General features: G+C 35.8%; 1 protein-coding gene and 1 long non-coding RNA gene across 2 annotated transcripts in view; both read right to left on the bottom strand.

Annotated features, from left to right (window-relative positions):
* The window catches only part of lmbrd1 (LMBR1 domain containing 1), a 175,207-nt gene that overhangs the window by 124,119 nt on the left and 30,377 nt on the right, over nt 1-20,711 (bottom strand).
* On the bottom strand, nt 13,926-18,333 carry LOC141377044 (uncharacterized). The gene is made up of 2 exons (XR_012388852.1): nt 16,827-18,333; nt 13,926-16,777 (listed from the first exon to the last, which is right to left on the bottom strand). It is a non-coding gene; the product is annotated as an uncharacterized lncRNA (long non-coding RNA).

Raw genomic sequence — 20,711 nt, forward strand, 5'->3', positions numbered from 1 at the left:
TCTTTTTAATGATTTTTAACATCTCATCCAAGCTGTTGTCACTGTCAGTGGGGTGATACCTTTTTAAAAGGTACAAATTTTTACTTAAAGGGGCCATATTGGTACCTAAATAGTATACACTGGTACCTAAAAATGTAAAGTAATGCCCAAAAAAAAAAAAAAAAAAAAAAAAGCGTCTGTTGCTTCAGAAGCATTATTAGATGAATTGATATCAAAGAAGAACAGGACATCAGTAATATGGGAATATTTTGTTTTCAAATGAACATGTTGATAACTGATGTGAATTTCTCATGCATTCACGGCTCGCGATGCAGGTATGTATATTATATAATTTGTCATTTCATTTTCATAGGACAGTTATATATATATGCATTTGATGCAGAATTTTAAAGCAGCTTCTTTTTGGATATTACCTCATTTAATGTAACTATACACATGACTTTAGTAACTACGATTTGCTTTAAGAACATGTTAACAAATTTAGTTACAAACTAGCTATAGTAGTTACAAAGCCCTGGTGGGGACTTTACCTTCCAGTTTAAGGAAGAACTTATGAGCAGCTGGTGCAGATCTACCCAAAAAATAACTGATGCCATAAGGCACTACCTCGCTAAAGGCACGGTGCCTTTTAATGCAGTAACCAAAAAGAGATTTAAAAACACTCATCTAAATGCAGGATAAGATATATATACTTCTCTTTCACACCTAGTTTAGCCATATGGGAGTACCACAGCCGTACGTTTAACGTCATAATTTTGTGTGGTATCTGGGATAATTATTTTATTTTAGACAGTATAAGCTACAGAAAGGCTCCAATCAGTTCTGTATTTTGATCATTTTTATTTTTTTGTTTTTATTTTTTTATCTCCCTAATTTGAATTAAACTTGTTTACAGAAAGGTAAGGTCATTTTATTTGTGCTTTCTGTTTGCTCTAGAGAAAAATGAGTGTTTAATTTCTGAATATTTAAGTTAATATTTTTTAGTTCCTTTTTTTAACTAACCCTCACTGCATTTTAGCTATGATACAGAAAATTGATATTTACAGAATTAGATATTTTCCTCAAATTGCACAGCCCTATAGAGTCCCCATCAATATACTGGGGAGTTAGGACCCACACAGACCACAGGTTGAGCGCCATGTGGTCTCCCTCCAGGTACTGAGCGGCCACAGCCATGTATAGCCCCAGTGGGTGACCATGTGAGAGTTTCAGAGCTAGTTGCCGGCACTGAATGTTTTAACATTCTGAATGTTTTTGCCCTCAAAGAGTAGGACTTTATAACAACAGACTAAAAAAGTTAGGACAATGAGTACTCCAGAATTCTGATGAAAGAAGTAATAATTGTGAGTTTTTGTGTCAAAATTCTAAAGTAAAAATTCAAAATTGTAAGCACAAAAGTCAGATTGAATTTTTATATCAACTGTAGTCAATTCTGAATAATTATTTATTATTCAGACTTTTTTATTTGCTATCTTGCAATTATTTATTGATAACTATATCAAATGTGGGTTCATATCAAACAATTCTAATAAAATCAAATTGAATTAAATCATTTGTAAGATAAAACTCACAATGAGGGCGACACCGTGGCTTAGTGGTTAGCACTGTCACCTTACAGCAGGAAGGTCACTGGTTCAAGTCCCAGCTGGGCCAGTTAGCTTTTTCTGTGTGGATTTTGCATGTTCTCCATGTGTTTGTGTGGGTCAACCGGGTATGAGTGTGTAAAACATATGCTGGATAAGTTGGCGGCCGCAGATGAATAAAGAGACTAAGCCAAAGGAAAATGAATGAATGAATTAACTTTTTTTTTTATTATTCAGTGCCACAAATGAGCTCCTCTAATGTTCACATGGCGGTTAATACAGTAGTCAGTCCTTAGAAGAAACCACATAAGAGTTTGTTCTACTGTTCCTCTTTTTTCCACCTACAGTACTGTAAATTTACCTGTCAATGGAATCATATTGGACAACTGCTCCTCTGTTGTTATTGTTGGTCTTAAATGCTAAAATAAGATTTGACAAGACTTGAATATTTACTTTAGTCATTATCGCTATGCTTAGAGTTGATAAGCATAAGTAGAATACAAACCTGACTGTAGATGCAGTCATACAGACCCTATTCAAGCCTCTATTGTAAGCTGCTGTGCAAGAAGTAATTGCAGTTGTCAATCCCAAACACTGACAGTGTGAAAAGGCTAAGGCTGCACTTACGTAGATGCACTTTTTATTTTTGGGTAAAATATTCCTTTGGAGTGCCTTTTGTTGATTCACTGGTTGTTTTTATTGTTTCGCTATAAATAATATGCACACTCTATCAGCCTAATTTCACAGTGCCACTATGTGTTGCTTTTTATAAACAAGTCAATGTTAAGATATTTTAATAGGATTGAGTTCAAATCTCATCAATAGCAAAACTTTGACAGTTTATTTGAAATGCTTGTTTTAATGAACTGGTTTTAGACACTGTATTAAGTAATTAGTTTTAATTTATAACTCATCAGTTGGCCAAAACCGTAATTAACCAAAATAACAATGTATTCGAAAATGTGATTTATGTGATGGCATTTTCAGCAGTCATTCTTTCTGTCTTTAGTGTAAAATGATCCTTTAGAAATGAATATAATCTGATTTGGGGCTACACTGTAAAAAACAAAAACACCATTTGTTCAGCACTCTGTACTTTTTCTGTCATAAATACTAAGAATTGTGAATAAGAATTGATTACGTAAAAATATATGTTATGTCAACAATATTAGCTAAATTGTTATGTCTACATGTTTAACTGAGTTTTCTGGAAAAAATTTTTGTGTTGAGCAGGAATGTTGATATTTAAATAATTCGCGCATGCGTGACGATCAAAAACTAAGCTTGTTTATAAGTTGCTTGAAAGAGGGGTGACACAGTGGCGCAGTTGCCTCACAGCAAGAAGGTTGCTGGTTCGAGAACATGGGGCAGTTGGTATCCCTGTGTTCACATGGGTTTTCCTCTGGGTCCTCCAGTTTCCACCACAGTTCAAAGACATGAAGTACAGGTGTATGAGTGTGAATGGGTGTTTGCCTGTACTGAGTTGCAGCTGGAAGGGCATCCGCTATGTAAAACATATGCTGGATAAGTTGGCGGTTCATTCCACTTTGGTGATCCCTGATGAATAAAGGGACTAAGCCAAAGGAAAATGAATGAATGGATGGATGGATGGATGAGGTAGTAAGTTTGTGAAATAAAATGATTAAAAACAGGATGATATGCTAACTTGAACTAATTACTTATTTTGCAAATTTGAAAAAAAAAAAATCATCCACTAAACAGAAAAAAAATAATTGACTCAATAGCATTAACTGTAGCTTCACTTGATGTTACAAGAATATGTTTATTAGTAAAATACAATAATCAACAATGCATAAATAAACAAAATTATGTTAGCTAAACAAAAAATTGTGACTGAGAAAAACTAAAAAAACAAATGTAGAGACATCTCAAAGTTTTTACTGCATCAAGTTGCCTTATTTTTTTATGTTTTCCCAACAATTAATTTTTTACAGTACATAAAGTATTATTTCTTATTAAAACTCATGTTTTTGTAGAAACTTTTTTATCCAGGTTTACTCAATAATGTTTTTTTTATATATATATATATATAATTTGGACTGCCAATTTTAATGAAGAATTAACCATAAATATATTGTCACCTCAATTCTCGACTCAAATTTATTTCTAAAATAATTTCAAAAACATCATCATCTACATATAAAGGCTACAGGGAAACATTAAAACACAAACAAACCCATAGCCAAAAACAAAACCAAACAATACACAAACAAAGGATGAAAAGACAAGACGCAACTGACATCAAGGCCAAAAACGAATTGAAATGTAAGTTTTCTTAAGCTATGCTGGCCATACCGAAATTCTCTATACATCAAGTCCACAACACTAAAGACAACAACTGACATTAGGGTCAAATGTGGAGGTGGCAGAAATGGCACACAAACCAACAAGAGTCATGTCAACAGGACACTAAAGGTAAGGTCTGACAGACACTCATCTTTTGCTGTCGCAATACAATAAGTGGTCTGCCACAAGGGCATCATCCTCCAAACTTTACATTTCTCAGAATCCACAAACACATTACACTGATGTGAAAATGAGATGTCAGGAAAGGCCCAGGGAGGAAAAAAGACTGATAAAGGGCTAAGATATGAGAATATCTCAGTCTCGCTGTCCTTTACACGTGTTGACATGTTCTACCTTTTCATTCCTGGCAAATCTGTCACAACCATGTGGCCCCATATACAATATGGGTCAATAATGGTCATTTCAAAAGGCATCAATGCATCCCCTCACTGTACAATATAATGTGAGACATAAGCCCCTTTCACACATACAGACCTTTCCGGAAAATTACCGGCAATTTTCCGGAAAGGTTGTATGTGTGAACAGGCCCTTTTTGAAAATACCGGTAAATTCGTTTTGGCTATTTTCCGGAAAGAGAAGTTGTAACATTACCGGTAATTTGCCGGAATGCTGCGCTGTGTGAATGCAGAAGGAAGATTGCCGTAATAAGCGCGTCCACGTCTAGAACGGGCTGACGTGAGACACCTGCTTTAGCCAATCAGAACAGTCAGACGCATTTACGTGCGCGCGGTTTATGAGAATAAAAGCCTTTGAATATTTTTCCAGACACCTTTAGCTGCTAGATGTTAGTCAGATAATGTTTCTATGTTCCTTCTTAATGCTGTGTAAATAATTATCGATAAAATGTTTATGATAATCCGTTGTTTGTTTAACTTCAAGCTTTGCGTGTGCCCGTGAGCGCCCATAGCGCCAGCACACACGCATATCATGAACATCTCGACATGCGAAAGTGATCCTCTATATGTTTTCATTAGAGTTGTACTCAATACTGATCCATCCGAAGAGTTTGTAATGTAGTCAAATGTTTACAAACACAAGCGCAGCCGTTTAGAGGTCATTTCTGGTTAATGATGTCAGAATTTACCGGCATTTTGCGATGGATGTGTGAATGCTCTTTTCCGGAAAAATTCCGTAACGTCCTCGCCTGTGTGAACAGCGCTTTTTTTAATATACCGGTAAAGTAGTTCCGGAAATTTTCCGGATATTTACCGGTATCACTGTGTGAAAGGGGCTATAGTAACCTGTAAGTGTGGAAACTTACAGCATTTTTTAAATTTAGATGAAATCCAAATTTACAATGTTTATTTGGCTAGCGCACATTGTTAGTCGTGAGGTGAACAATTCATTCATGCAAGTTAATTCACTGAAAATAAAACTGTTTTGGTAATCTGTAATCAAAATTGAAGCTTCTACTCTAGAACAGCAGTCCTTCTTAAATTATGTCAGTTTGATGAAATATGCTTAGACAAGTCATATTAAAATACAGGTCAAAACTAACTTCCAGTTCACACTGACTTTTACCCACTGTTCATTAAAATCTTTTAAAAGGGAGCCCTAATATGCTTTTTTTTTTTTTTTTTTTACACAAATTCAATACTTTTAAAATCTGATGTTCTAAATACTTTAATTTACTTTAATTTAAACCTTGATATATTTTTACCTTCATTATTATTGAAGTCACTGTTGCCATTGTCACAGAATATCACTTTCATCTTCACTTACCTTTTTATTATTATTATTATTATTATTATTATTATTATTATTATTATTCTAAGTACTATTTTAATACCATGAATATTATTATGTCTGTCATTGCTGTTTATACCCATTCCTTTTTTTAATGTCTGTTCTATTGCCAATTATGTTCTGTGTTTGCCATATGTTGCATGTTCTGTGTTGCGTTAACCGCATGTTGTATGTTCTCACCTCTTTTTATAAATAAATAAATTAAATTTTAAAAGAATCTGACAGTTTGTTCAGTTACACATCTTACCAAATAAGAAAGAAAATAGTATATTGAGTGTTAAAACTGACAAAGCTTTAAAATGCACAGAGTTTTAGTTTTTTGTTGGTGAAGTAACAAAAGGCAAGAGCTGTAAAGGCTCCCTTATTTGGAAAAAGCCAGTGTCTCATTTGCTTTTAAAGTGACACACATTGTAACAAAATGGCATTTCTGCTTCCACACAAAAAGGCATTTACTTCTATAAAAACAAATATGACTCACATCTATGAATCACATTTATTCCAAACTATTGAATGATTAAAACTTCACTTGCTACACTATTATGAAAAGTTGTCTAGGTAGTTTACAGATTGTCCATGTTGATTTCCGTGACTTTGGTTATGTGCTACCAAATCATGTAAATTACACCGAATGTATCTGGCTGGAGTTTAGTTCATCCAGTTGAAATTTATATTTTAACAAAAATAATGTTTTTTCCACACATTTCTAAACATAATAGTTTTAATAAGTTATCTCTAATAACTGATTTTTATATTTGCCATGATGGCAGTACATAATATTTTACTAGACATCTCTCAATGTTCAATTAAATTCTTAACTAGTTTAATTAGGCAAGTGGGTAATTAGTAAAATCATTTAATACAAGTGTTTTTTTTTTTTTTTGTTCTGTAGACAACTGAAAAAATTTATATTACTTAAAGGGCCTAATAATATTTACCTCAAAATGGTTTTAAAAAATATTTAATCTGCTTTAATTTTAGCAAAACTAACACATTTTGATCCCAATTTGATCTTCAAAAGAAAAAAAATATTATAGGAATTACTGTGAAAAATTCCTTGCTTTGTTAAAAATCATCAGGCAAATATTTGAAAAAGAGAAATTATTCACAGAGCTAATAATTCTACTTAAACTGTAAAGAGTGCTTTAAAGATCGTTGTGCATTAATTATTAACAACAATATGTCAACGTTACATTCATTCACACAGTGTCAATAATAAATAAATAAATAAAAAATAAAATACATAATTGAAACTAAATTATTAATAAGAAGAGATAAGAATAAAAATATGCACTTTGCATTAATGCCTTTAAAACCCACTAGCAAGTGCATTACTGTACACAAACATGAAGGACACGCCAAAAAAACTCTCAGAAGCGACTCAAAACATTCTCTGGATAATCTTTTAGAATTCTGAAAGTTTAAACCAAAATGCTCATTTACAGGAAATCTTTTATCCAGGCTGGTAGCCAATTGCAGAACACTAAACAAGGTCAAGCAGGTTTCTTCAAAAATTTCCTCTATTCATTTGGAGATACGCGCTTAAACTCCAAAATGTGGCCAACTGTCACAGGCGGTTTATATGAAGGAGGCGTCTACTTATTCAGCGGCGAACCTGGAACTGATTGTCACCAGATTGAAAATTAGCAGTCTGCGAAGCCTCTTGGCCTGTGTGGGGCCTGTCGGATTACAAATCAGCACAGGCAATAATTTTCAATTGTATTGGGCTGTTAGAAGCACTGACCTCTCGGGGCCAAACATACTCTGACAGGAGCATCGCAGGAATACTGATGGTAATACAGTGCTGTATCCAGAGAGACCGGCGTTCAGTGATCTTCACAGGAAGAGACGGTGACAGAGACCATATTACCATCAAACCAGCGCAAACAGAATGCAAAAACACTCATAAAGAGATGGACATGGTCAGCAACAATACCCAGGTAGGCTGTGTCATTGACACAGTGCTCAATTTGTGCTAATGGGCCCAAAGCGTGACAAGAAAATATCCTCCACACCATTACACCACCACCAGCAGCCTGAACCACTGAAACAAGGCAGAATGGATCCACGCTTTTATGTTGTTGATGCCAAATTCTGACCATATCATATGAATGTTGAAGCAGAAATCAAGACTCATCAGGCATCATTTTTCCAATCTTCTACTGTCCAATTTTAGTGAGCCTGTTCAAATTATAGTCACAATTTCCTGTTCTTATCTGACAGGAGTGGCACCCTGTGTGGTCTTCTGCTGCTGTAGCCCATCCGTCTCGAGGTTTGGTGTGTTATGCTTTCCATAGCTGCTCTGTCTGCATACCTCGGTTGAAACGAGTGGTTATTCGAGTTACTGTTGCCTCTCTATCAGTTCGAACCAGTCTGGCCATTCTCCTCTAACATCAACAAGTCATTTGCGCCCACACAACTGCTCCTCACTGAATATTTTCGCTTTTTCGGTTGTTTGTGAAAATCCCAGTAGATCAGCAGTTTCTGAAATACTCAAATCAGCCCGTCTGGCACCAACAACTATGCCACGTTCAAAGTCACTTAAAATAGCTGCTCGGTTTAAACTGCAGCAGATCGTCTTGACCATGTCTACATGCCTAAATGCATCGAGTTGCTGCCATATGATTGGCTGATTAGAAATTTGCGTTAAAAAGCAGTTGTACAGGTGTACCTAATAAAGTGGCTGGTGAGTGTATATTTGACTCTTGATTTTTTTAAAGTGAAAACATAAAAATATCCTTTCAGTGCTAATAAATTCATGTTTCGAGGACAAAAATAAATTATTATTTAAAATAAAATAAATACAAATACTTCATGGCATCAATTACAAAAAGAAAAAAAACTTTATTGCTTCAAATACTTGTTAAATTTTTAAGAAAAGCAATTAAGGAACAGACAGAACTGTCAGCGTTTAAATTATATCTGTACTTTGCAGCAGGGAATGGTCAACATCTGATTGAAAATATAGCGATGTACCCTAAGTGTGGTGCTTGGACTCAATGGGATTCCTTTGCATTTCTTTTCAGAAGGGAAAACAGCACGAATGACTTGAAGTGGTGGTGTAAGACAAGTCACAAATAGTGAATTAATGTGAAAACAGCACAAAAGGGAGGTAAGATCATCTTCATGCAACACATTACAGAATAAGGCGCAGACCCTGAAGACTGGCACTCTAAACAGTTTCCTGAATTGATTTCACAGTTTATTCCCTTCACAACCCATGCTTTTAAATATGCTTTCAAATGCCGCATTATGGAGCATTTACTGAATGCTGCCTTTAAATGGAGAAAGCCAACAAAGACACTCACATGTGTTTCGATTCAAGAGACTTGCACATCAGCCCTGCTTGAACATTAGGAATATTCAGAATGCAGTCACAATGAGATTCTTAGACCTGTTTTTGAATGCTAAATTTAGTTACATTCACCAAGAAAAAGTGCCATTCATAATTGAAATGAAGAAGCTTTTAGAAATTCCAAGAATTTGAGCCGAGGTAGAGCAAACAGCATGAAGAATGGCAATTCAAACTTGGATGTAGGAAAGTAGAATTAGAATGAATTGAACACACACACGCAGACTGATAGACGGATGTATGAGACCAGAATGATGAATGGATGGACAAAATAAAAAAAAGATGGATAGATGAAATGAAAGAAAAAGGAAGAAAAAATTATAAGTAAATGCTGCGTTTTTATGTTTTGATGTGATGAATGGGATGAATGGTATAGATGGATAAATGAAACAATAGTCAGTGAAGGAAGGAAGGAAGGAAGGAAGGAAGGAAGGAAGGAAGGAAGGATGGATGGAAGATGATGATTGTATGGACTGATGAGTTGAGATATGATGGATGGATGGATGGATGGATGGATGGATGGATGGATAAAAGATGATGATTGGATGGACTGATGTGTTGAGATAGGATGGATGGATGGATGGATGGATGGATGGATGGATGGATGAAAGATGACGATTGGGTGGACTGATGTGTTGAGATATGATGGATGGATGGTTGGATGGATGGATGGATGGATGGATGGATGGATGGAACAAACAACAGTGAGTAACTGGATGGATGGATGATGGGAGAAAGGGAACAAACAACAGTCAAAGTGGATGGATGGATAGATGGATGGATGTAATGAACAATGAACCGTCAGAAACTAGATGGATGGATGGATGGATGGATGGATGGATGGATGGATAAATGGATGGAACAAACAACTGTGAGAAACTGGATGGATGGATGGATGGATGGATGGATGGATGGAAGGATGGATGGATGGATGGACAGACGGATAGACAAAACAACAGTCAGAAATTGGATGGATGGATGGATGGATGAAACAACAGTCAGAAGAAGGATGTATAGAACAAACAAAAGTCAGAAATTGGATGGACAGATGGATCAAACAATACTCAGATGATGGATGGATGGATGGATGGATGGATGGATGGATGGATGGATGGATGGATGGATGGATGGATGGATGGATGGATGGATGGATGGATGGATGAACAATGTGACAATATATGGATAGATGGAAGGATGCAACAGCAGAAGGTGGATGGATAGGTGGATGGATGGATAGATGGATAAATAAATGCATGCAGATACATAACGACGATAATTTGATAAATAAATAGATGACAGATTGTCTCAATGGACAACAGAAAGTACAGCTTCTAAAAAAACAAGATATTGAATAAATATAGCAACGCATTATTTCACATTATGTCTTCAACCGCAAAGCTTTATCTCTGCCAGTGTAATTGCATGATGGCATATGATTTGCTGTCCTCCTGACGTGAAACTCATTCACAGTGCAGGAAATTACCTCACTTTTATCCTTTTCCAACTCATTTTAAAATCCAGGAGCTTCACACAAGGACATACCTGACTGACTTTGGCCTTTATTTATCGGAGAAAACGTGTAAAGAGCTTGAGGAGAGCGAGTGAAGAAGCGAACGCCTTGTCTAATTTTCCAGAAATGTAGATTTAAATGTGCGCAGAGGTGGACACCTCAGTGACTCCTCGACAGTTGGATCTGATTATCTTTCAGGATGGGAAGCATTTCTGCTATCCTTATATGAAAGTTCAAAACCTTTGAGTTAAAATTCAGCAAGGCTTTCTGCTTTTAAACAGTCTTGACATTTCAAACAAACTTGTGGATCGGCAAAAGACTCCAAACCGGATGATAGGAAGCTTTCGAGCTGGAGACGCCGGATGTATCCAGGGACTTTTAGGGATGCTTTTCCATTTAACCTTGTACTTTGCAGCCAAACCTCAAGGTAGAAGCTGTCCACTCTAAAGAACACTACATTAAATAGAAATGCTGCCCAAGGACTTGGCCCCGGGCCATCTGAACAAATATATATTTTCTCTTTAATTACTTAACCTAAGAGGTTAATCTCCAGGGATGTCTTGGATGGGGGCTTCAGCTGCAATCCATCTGAGTTTACCATCCCACTCCCGATCATCAAAATCCCTGCCACGAGGCAGAGGCACCATGATGCGCCTCTCAGAAATTGGGCTGAGCATTAATGGCAGGCAGAGCGGGGCGACATTTGAAGCCTTCCTGTATACGCTTTGGCCTGAGCTCTCATCTCAGCAGGTTCAAGGACCTTGCGCCATGCACAGCTGCCCACTTCAATAAATGCACAATCTGTCAGTGTTTGCTGCTGTTGGGCGCCACCGGCGACTTGCACTTTCCATTAGCGATCATGCTGAAACATGCACGAGGAACAGAGAGCGAGCCAAAAGACACATTTAGGCTCACACTGGGGCTCGTTCACTAAGCATCGTGCCGTTTTCTTTAGTAATGTGCATAATAGCTACATGTACATTAGAAAGGGTGTCTAAACAAAAATATGAATATAAATATATGAACCAATTCAACAATAGGTATTTTTATGGATCCAATAATATGTACTGCATTCTTTTATTGTATTTATTTAATTTTAATTTATGTATTTATTACAGTTGAAGTCAGAATTATTAAACCCCCTGAATTATAAGCCTTGGTTTATTTTTCTTTTTTTTTACCCAATTTCTGTTTAATGGAAATAATATTTTTTAACACATTTCTAAACATAATAGTTTTAATAATTAATTTCTAAAAACTGATTTTATCTTTGCCATGATGACAGTACATAATATTTTACTAGATATTTTCAAGACTTCCATACAGCCTAAAGTGACGTTTAAATGTTTAACTAGGTTAATTAGGTTAACTAGGCAGGTTAGGGTGATTAGGCAAGTTATTGTATAATGATGGTTTGTTCTGTAGACTATCAAAAAATATAGCTTAAAGGGACTAATAAATTTGACCTTAAAATGGCTTTTAAAGAAGTAAAAACTGTTTTTATTCAAGCCAAAATAAAACAAATAAGACTTTCTCCAGAATAAAAAATATTATCAGACATACTGTGAAAATTCCCTTGCTCTGTCAAACATAATTTGGAAAATATTTAAAATAGAAAAAAAAAATCAAAGGGGGTTTATTAATTCTGATTTCAATTGTGTGTAATATTATACTATTTACTATGTTTTTAACTTTACTTGGAATGATTTTGTGAATTCGCCAGGTCATAATGTTATGCTAATGTGAATCAAATAAACGTAAAAACAAATGCAAATATAAACATGAAGTCGTATGTGTTATTATAGAACAGAATATTATGTATTAAACACTATTTTCTTTATCTGGATTAGGATTTTTTTTTTTTATACAAGTCTCTTATGCATCTATTCCATATCCATCTGATATTATATCCTACATTAGCACAAGACTGAATGGTGATTTAGGCATTTAAAAAATAGCTTGAGGGGTTTATTTACAATTGTGCATGCTCAGGGTTAGCAAATGAGACTCACTGTGATCATCAGGAGGACCTGTAATCCTCAAACCCTCTTTAAACTCTCAAACACACTGATGAGCAAATGCAAAAAAGCCAGTGTTAGAGCATAATGAAATCCAATGATTTATTCAGCGATCTCCGGGTGTTTTAGCCTGTTGCTCCAGGGACCCGAGCAACTCTATGGCTTTGAAGTGCAACTCAGATAGAGAGAGAGAGAAAGAAAGAGAGAGTGATTTGAGTTTATTGCCTGATCAGCTTCTCTGCCAATTTTAATGGCAAAAATAACACGTTCCAATTAAAAAGGTTTATAAGAATATAAATTCATAAAATACAATAAAACTCTACAACAATTTAAGATTTACTTTTTACTAAAATTATATATTTTTAAGGATTCACATTTAATAACGATTCCATAAAAGCAGAGATGCTCAATGTTGGCCCATTGTAACCTTTGATTTGGCCCACCATCCCATTTGAGAGGAGAGTCAGAATGATGGAGAGGGTTGGGGCAAACGCCTTTAACACAGAGATCATCGTTTACTTGACGTAACCTTTTTTGTTTGTCTTATTGCTGCGCTACAAAAAAGCTAATTGAAATTAAAGGTTTTAATTATTGAATCAAATTTTTTGAAAAGTAAATAGTCACTTGACAGAGGACTATGAAATCAGCGAGCAAATCAATTTACTTTTGATTTAGGGCACTGCAAAAGAATATGTTCAAACCCTATTCTGCTATTGCAGCATTGCTATTTTGTAGCAACTTCTCATTTAAATAGTTTGCTATGATTCTAGTGTGTTAAATATGGCATCTTTTATAAATAATCTCATCATGGTTTGAATTGAAAGAATAGTTTGATTTTCTTCCTACTAAGGACTAATTTTTGGAAAGTTTATGATTTGAGCAATGATCTTAGCTTGCCATTTGTTTAGAATATATTTATTTTAATTTTTTTTTATAGCTCATTTATAAATGTTATACATGTCAATAAAAACGGGGTGGAAATGTGCATACGCCACTTCATGGTTTCCGCTAGATTCATTCTTCCATGGCGGGGCACCACACCAAAATTCATCGCGCCACGGCTACATTACAGCTTTTCATTCAAAACTTTAAGTTATTTTTTTTTTTATAGTGCGTTATAATCGCACCAAATTTCCCTCGCGAGTGCCATTCGTGCCTGCTCTTCCCATGGAAATAACCGACTGATTGACCAATCCACCCATGCACCCCCTTCATTAAATCCAACCGATAGTGTTTTTAAAAGCACCAATTGACCAGGGCCCACCAACTTCCCTAAACACAACCGACAGAGTTTTGAAAAGCAATCCAGAAACATAAAGGCCATCATCTGATATTTACCACATTTTCAGATTATACCACATCCTCACCCTGTTATTTACTAGTTTTTTTAGTTTTTCTTTTGCCTTTTGTTTTTGTCTTAACTGCTTTCTGGAACCGATCTTTACCGCACTTTAACCCCGTCATCGCGGTCACAGTCTTTGAGCCACGCGACAAACTGGTAACAGTAGAAAAGCGGTCAAAAACAGAGTCAATCGGTCAGCTGGTAAACACGAAAAGGAACGGTGTAATACAGCCCCATAGCATTCGTTTAAAAGATGAAATGCAGCCATATGTTCTTCTTCCTACAAAATTTACGATCTCCAGAAATGTATATAGGGCTACATTTTTAGAATGAGTCTGTGTTAACTCTGACAGACATGTTTTTTTTTTTGTTTTTTGTTTTTTTTGCAGATGACCTTACAGCCCCAACCCAGCACTGAAAGTACACTAATTAAATTAAACCTCAGTGCTGGGAAACACCAATACACTATGTTCAATTTAGTTCATCCAATTCACCTGCATATGCATGTCTTTGGACTGTGAGCGAAACCAGAGCACATGGAGGAAACCAACACAAACATGGGAATAACCGAGAATTGCAACCCGCCCCAGCCAGGACTCGAACCAGCAACCTTCTTTCTGTGAGGCAACAGTGCAAACCACCGTGCCACTGTGCTACCCCAAGCAAAAGTTGTAATCTATAAAAAACTAACTAGACCGAAAAAATGTGTGCATCTGTAAGTAAACTGTAAGCAAGCACACATATAACTTAAATATTGACTTAATAAAACCACTTTAAATCATAAAACAATGGAAATTTATTCAGATGTATGTTCACTTTCAGGAAGATTTTAATGCAGTTTTTATAAAGCAGACCCCAGAGCCCTTGTATAAACAGTACGAAGGAAGAGAGACTCCAAAAAGATTACGTTTCATAAAAGAGCCATTTACAGCTGTCAGCAAACACAAACAGGCAAATGTGGACCTTCTCTTCGGTTAATGAAGTTTACTGTCAGATTTGCTGAACCCGAAATGTGTCAGGGTTTGAAAAGCGTCACATGATTACAGCTAAAGCGCTGCCTTACACAAAGCGCAAACCCATTTTCAGCTTAACACATGACACAGCACTGCAGAGTTTGATTAAAACTGAGCGGCTGTAACAAGCAGAAAGCTCTTGAAGAGGCTGTTAAGCATGTCAGCGGATGTTGAGAGGGCTTCACGGTGGGATACGAATTACGCCGGAATATTTGTGCACCTGACATCAAGCGCAACAAGCACGTTTTGACGAGGGAAGCACCACAGTAAAATAATTACAACTGTGTGTGTAAAGATCCCAACGGCTTCAGAATGGAAAAAAAGAATAAGACATCTCTTCCTCCTTCGGGACAAGTTTGTGGTGATCGCCACACACTGCGGAGAGATAAAGTTAGCGCTGTAATTATTCCGTTTGCACAGACATGGGCGGACAGGGATCTCAGATTCTGCTTTGTAAAGAAGCCTTTGAGGCTTTGACCTGCCAGTCTCCTCAAATGTATTGGATTGGGCTTTGCCCTGATAGATGGAGCTTGATCTCCACCTACAGGCTGCTGGAAAGTATTTTCTGCACATGATGCGGAGATGGGAAGGTGGAAAGGAGGGGGGCTGCAATCAATGCGACTAATTCAAGAACTGCAGCAGAGCGAAAATGCCACCAAGAGGAGGAAAAAAAGCAACCGGTTATTCTGTTTGAAAGCACTGCGGCTTCGTCCGTAGAGAAAACAATATCTACATACCTTAATCGCAGTATAACGACCTGTGTGCGAAAGAGCTTGCAGGACGCAGCTATTGATTGAGGGCAATCTATTAATTACTGTTAGATTTCGCTGCAGCAGGTGATTTTAATGCAAATACCCAGCGCTCTTTGATGCTTGAGTGTTAATAGCGGGTGGTTGCAAAGCTGTGAAAAACAAAGACACTTTTTTTATTTCCTTGGATGAGCTCTTGAGAGGTGTTGACACCACACTTTTTTTTGCAAAAGATTCAGATTTGTTTCTACTCCTCCTGCTGCTTGGCTTCCGTTTCGCCAGATGAGACAGTTGTTCTTCTCCGAGTCCATCCCAAGAGGACGACAGGATGAGCTCGAGAGCAAACCAAAAGAAAGACAAACATTTGTCACCAGCAATACGAAAGCAAACAGCAAGCCTCTGCTGAACAAACTCCCGCACTCTTGATGACTGCAGTGTGTTGGATAGGAAAATACATGAAAACTGATGAATATCTCACCCTGCAAGGAAGAAATGCTAATGTGCACATTAGGATTAAACCAATACAGAATGTTTTAATAACATTAATGAAAGCAAATGGCCGGGTTTTGTGCACAAAACATGTCTAAGTGAAATGTGATAGATGTAAATGTGAAAATAAACAAATTCTGACAGGTACACCTATCCAAGTTTTAAGAATGAAATATAATAACTTGAGTTCTAGTTGATCATTTGGTATCAAAAGTGGCTAATATGAAAGGCAAAGGCCTCTAGATTACGCTTATTAAAAAAAAAAAAAAAAAGATCATTCCTTGATCTTTGATTATTTAATTAAGACAGTAAGATCTGACTTTGCTAAGAAAAAAGTCCTGTCATATTACAGAAATAATGTACAGTATAGAATATAAAGTCATGGTGCAGTGGAAAAAATAATTAATATTGTGTATGACTCCTATGAGCTTGGAGGACTGCATCCATACATCTCTGCAATGACTCAAATAACTTATTAATAAAGTCATCTGAAATGGCAAAGAAAGCGTTCTTGCAGGACTCCCAGAGTTCATAAAAATTTTTTGTATTCATCTTCAATGCCTCCAATTAATGATCATGATAAATTTTATTTTTTAATTAATTAACCAATTATTACACGTTTACATTTAATAATTGTTGACTCCTTGAAGCTAATCCTTTTTTCAATACTTACTAGGAACAACTGCAAATATATGCTACTGTGTACAGTTGAAGTCAGAATTATTAGCCCACTGAATTATTAGATATCCTGTTTAATTTTTCCCAATTTGTGTTTAATGGAGAGAAAATTTTTCAACACATTTCTAAACATAATAGTTTTAATAGCTCATTTCTAATAACTGATTTATTTGATCTTTGCCATGGTGACAGTAAATAATATTTTACTGGATATTTTTCAAGACAATTCTATACAGCTTAAAGTGACATATGAAGGCTTAACTAGGTTAATTAGGTTAACTACGGAGGTCAGGGTAATTAGGCAAGCTATTGTATAATGATGGTTTGTTCTGTAGATTATTGAAAAAATATATAGCTTAAAGGGGCTAATAGTTTTGTCCTTAAAATAGTTTTTAAAAATTAAAAACTAATTTTATTCAAACAGAAATAAAAACAAATTTCTCCAGAAGAAAAAAATATTATCAGACATACTGTGAAAATCTCCTTGCTCTGTTAAACATCATTTGGGAAATATTAAAAAGAAAAAAGAAAAATCAAAGGGGGGCTAATAATTTTGACTTCAACTGTATGAACAAATGTATTATACTGTAGAAATCTTCTTCAGCCATTCCAACTCGTCCCATTCTGGTCGGACCTTTCCAATATATTGATTCCCATTATATATCTCAAAAGGCACAGAGCAATAGAGAAATTCACCTTTCCAACACCTCAATGACTCATGACACATACAACACACAAACACGCAATAACTGCCAAGTTCACATACACTCAATCCCTTTAAAGCTGAAATATTTGCAGGCTAGAACCATTTTTCTAGAATGCCGGATCGTCCTGCAGCTGAGGCTGTGTTAGTCATAATCACACACGTCATCATCAGAGGCTCATATTTCACCATCCTCAATCTTCTGAAGAAACTCAATCAGGCTTTTTAAAACATATATTAAAAGTTCCCTTTACAGCACCCGTTTCTTAAATGACTCAGATTTATAAAACATACAATTACACAACAATTGCAGCATTTGTACATCCACTCCAAAGTTATTATAGTTTAGCATTTTTAAATGAAAATTATTTTAATTCAGTTTTTATATTTGCTGTAAATTTCAGTTAATTTCATTAATGTTTTGTTCGTTTCAATTTAGTTTTTATTTAATGAACACATTCCTATATATTTTTATACATTTAATTTTCATTTTAAGTTGAGTTAATCTAATGGATGAATGAAACAGAAATTGACCAAAGCCAAGTTTATTGTTTGCACAACTTACATTAACATTGCATCCCAAATGGCACACTATACACTATGTACTTGTGCACTTACACCCAGGTATATGAAATTAGTGTCATCCCACATGAAACACTAGCGTTTTTCTACCAACCGGAAATTCAAATTGTTTTCCAGATGACATTTGACGGTTGCCAAATTAGTGAAATAAATGACCAAACTACCCAATATTATATGGGTATAACCACATTCACCAATGGGAGGTGGCAAAATCACTAGCATGGGAGAGTTTTGTCAGTGCCCAATAGCTCTGCCCCTTCTGCTAAATTGCCGCTGTTGAGTGTGTAAAGTGTCCAACATATTCCACTTATTTTTAAAGGTTGAATAAGTGCAGTGAAAGTCATCTAGGTATTTGAAGAGCACTTATTATTTTATAACAAAAAATATATATATATATATGTCTGTGTAAATTCACTACTTACACTATTTATACTACAAAATGTGCCTAGAATAGAATAGTGCATACGTATGTGATTTGGGTCACACTGTAAGAATTGTGCAAATCTCTTAGTAGTAAAATAAACTGACTGTCTAAACAGACACCGAAAGCAAAACCACAAAAATGCAACTGAAACAAAAAAAGTAAATTAAAAAAATAACTAAAAAAAGATTTAAGACAAAAGTTATATTTTAAATATTTTTATTTTTATATAGTTATATATTAAAGACCATGTACTGTATCAAAGTCCCTTTAAGGCACAGGTCTCAAACTCCATTCCTGGAGGGCCGCAGCTCTGCACAGTTTTGCTCCAACCTTGATCAAACACAGCTGATCCAACTAATGAAGGTATTCATAACTCTTTTGAACACCTTGATTATTTAGATCAGCTGTGTTTGATAGGGTTGGAGCAAAACTGTGCAGAGCTGCGGCCCTCCAGGAATTGACTTTGAAACCTACGCTTTAAGGCAAGTCATTTTACCCTGCAGCCATCTTTAAGGGTTATGTCCCTCTGGCCTTTCTGTTTGAATAGGAAAACACCAAGTTCTCCAAAACCGCTTGCCAAGCTTACAATTAAATTTCACATTAAAATCACTAATAAAACTAAACAACAACTGTCTCTTTAGTTTTACTTCTAAACGTTTGAATCACATAAAATCTGCAGAAACTCATGTCTAGACTGAGCCCCTCCCTCAGAGATTCGTCAGTCTATAGTGATCAATGATTTGCTCCTGTTCTATAAGGCAGGGCTTTATTCAATATATTGACAGTAAAACTTTTCTCCATTTAAAACTATACCAGTAACAAGTCTTGTGTATTCTAATGTCTTTGACTGTATGTAGTTAAACATTGCAGAAGAGATAATTACTTTTGGGCAAATGATGATAACTTAGAATATGTTTTATGTAGAAAATATGTGGGTTATTTGTTTTGTTTTTTGTTGTTGTATATACAATAATCATGGGCTATGTCCGAAATCACATACTTCCATTCTATATAGTACACCAAAACAGTTTGTGAGTTGAGTAGTATGTCTTAATTACTAGAATTCAAAAAACAGTATGCGAAAAGTACCTACTTCCAGCAAGATTCTGAAGTGCACATCCGATGGACGCTACACTATATACTGTAAGAGAACTCATAAATGGGAGTGAAGCAACCCAACTGACATGGGTAAGTCACACAATGATGACAAAATTGCGGATGTAGTACATCCGAGTTCAATTCACACTACTCATTCAATCTGTACAGAACGTACTTTTCTAACGGTCGAGTAGTACATTTAAATTCAAATGCAGCACCTACTGAGTAGTAGGCAATTTTGGATGCAGCCATGCACTTAATTGATGTGTCTGGCTGTAAAACCGCATCTACAGGTATTTCTAACAGTATTAGGTCAGATTTTCTATAAAAACAATTACTATTTTTGCTTCATTCATTTTTTTAATTCAGTTAGTGTTTCAGTTTTTTCCATTTATTGTGATTTTTTATTTATTTATTTCAGTTAACGAAAAATATTTTGACCAATAGTTTTAGTTTTCTCATATTAAAACAACCTTGATCCACTCAAACTCTTCAAAGCTGAAATATGTGCATTCTATAACCATTTTTCTGTTGGATCGTCCTGCAGCTGAGGCTGTGTTAGTCATAATCGCACACGTCATCATCAGACGCTCGTATCTCTCCCTTTCCTCAATCTTCAGAAGGAAACACAGTCACAGGTATCTGGTTTTCATCTCTCTCTTTTCCACCTCCACATATATGATGCCTGCACAGAAGACCACACGGCTCACCAGGACCACTTTTACAGTAGGCTTTTTCTCTTCGTTTCAAATTTCACTTTCTTTCAGAAGTACAAATAAAGCATTCTCGCGTCTCTTTGAGCGCAGTCTGCATGGTACAACCCTTGATCTTCCAGAAAACCCAGAAACGAAGCGATCAGGCTCTTTGTGGATGCCATAGCAAAGGAGGACGAGATGCATCATGGGAAACGAAGCATATATAGAGTGTCAAAGAACAGAAGACGATGTGGCATCAGAGTCGTGTGTTTAAAAGCAAAGTCTGAACGGTAATTCTGTGAAATTTGTCTTAATAAAACAGTTTATATACTTTCATTTAAAAATTTGTCTATTGTCTACTGGTAAATTTAAAGCTATCTGCTTAAACAGTTTTGTTAATAAAA

Source organism: Danio rerio, chromosome 13 (genome assembly GCF_049306965.1).
Source record: "Danio rerio strain Tuebingen ecotype United States chromosome 13, GRCz12tu, whole genome shotgun sequence".
NCBI classification, from domain to species: domain Eukaryota; kingdom Metazoa; phylum Chordata; class Actinopteri; order Cypriniformes; family Danionidae; genus Danio; species Danio rerio.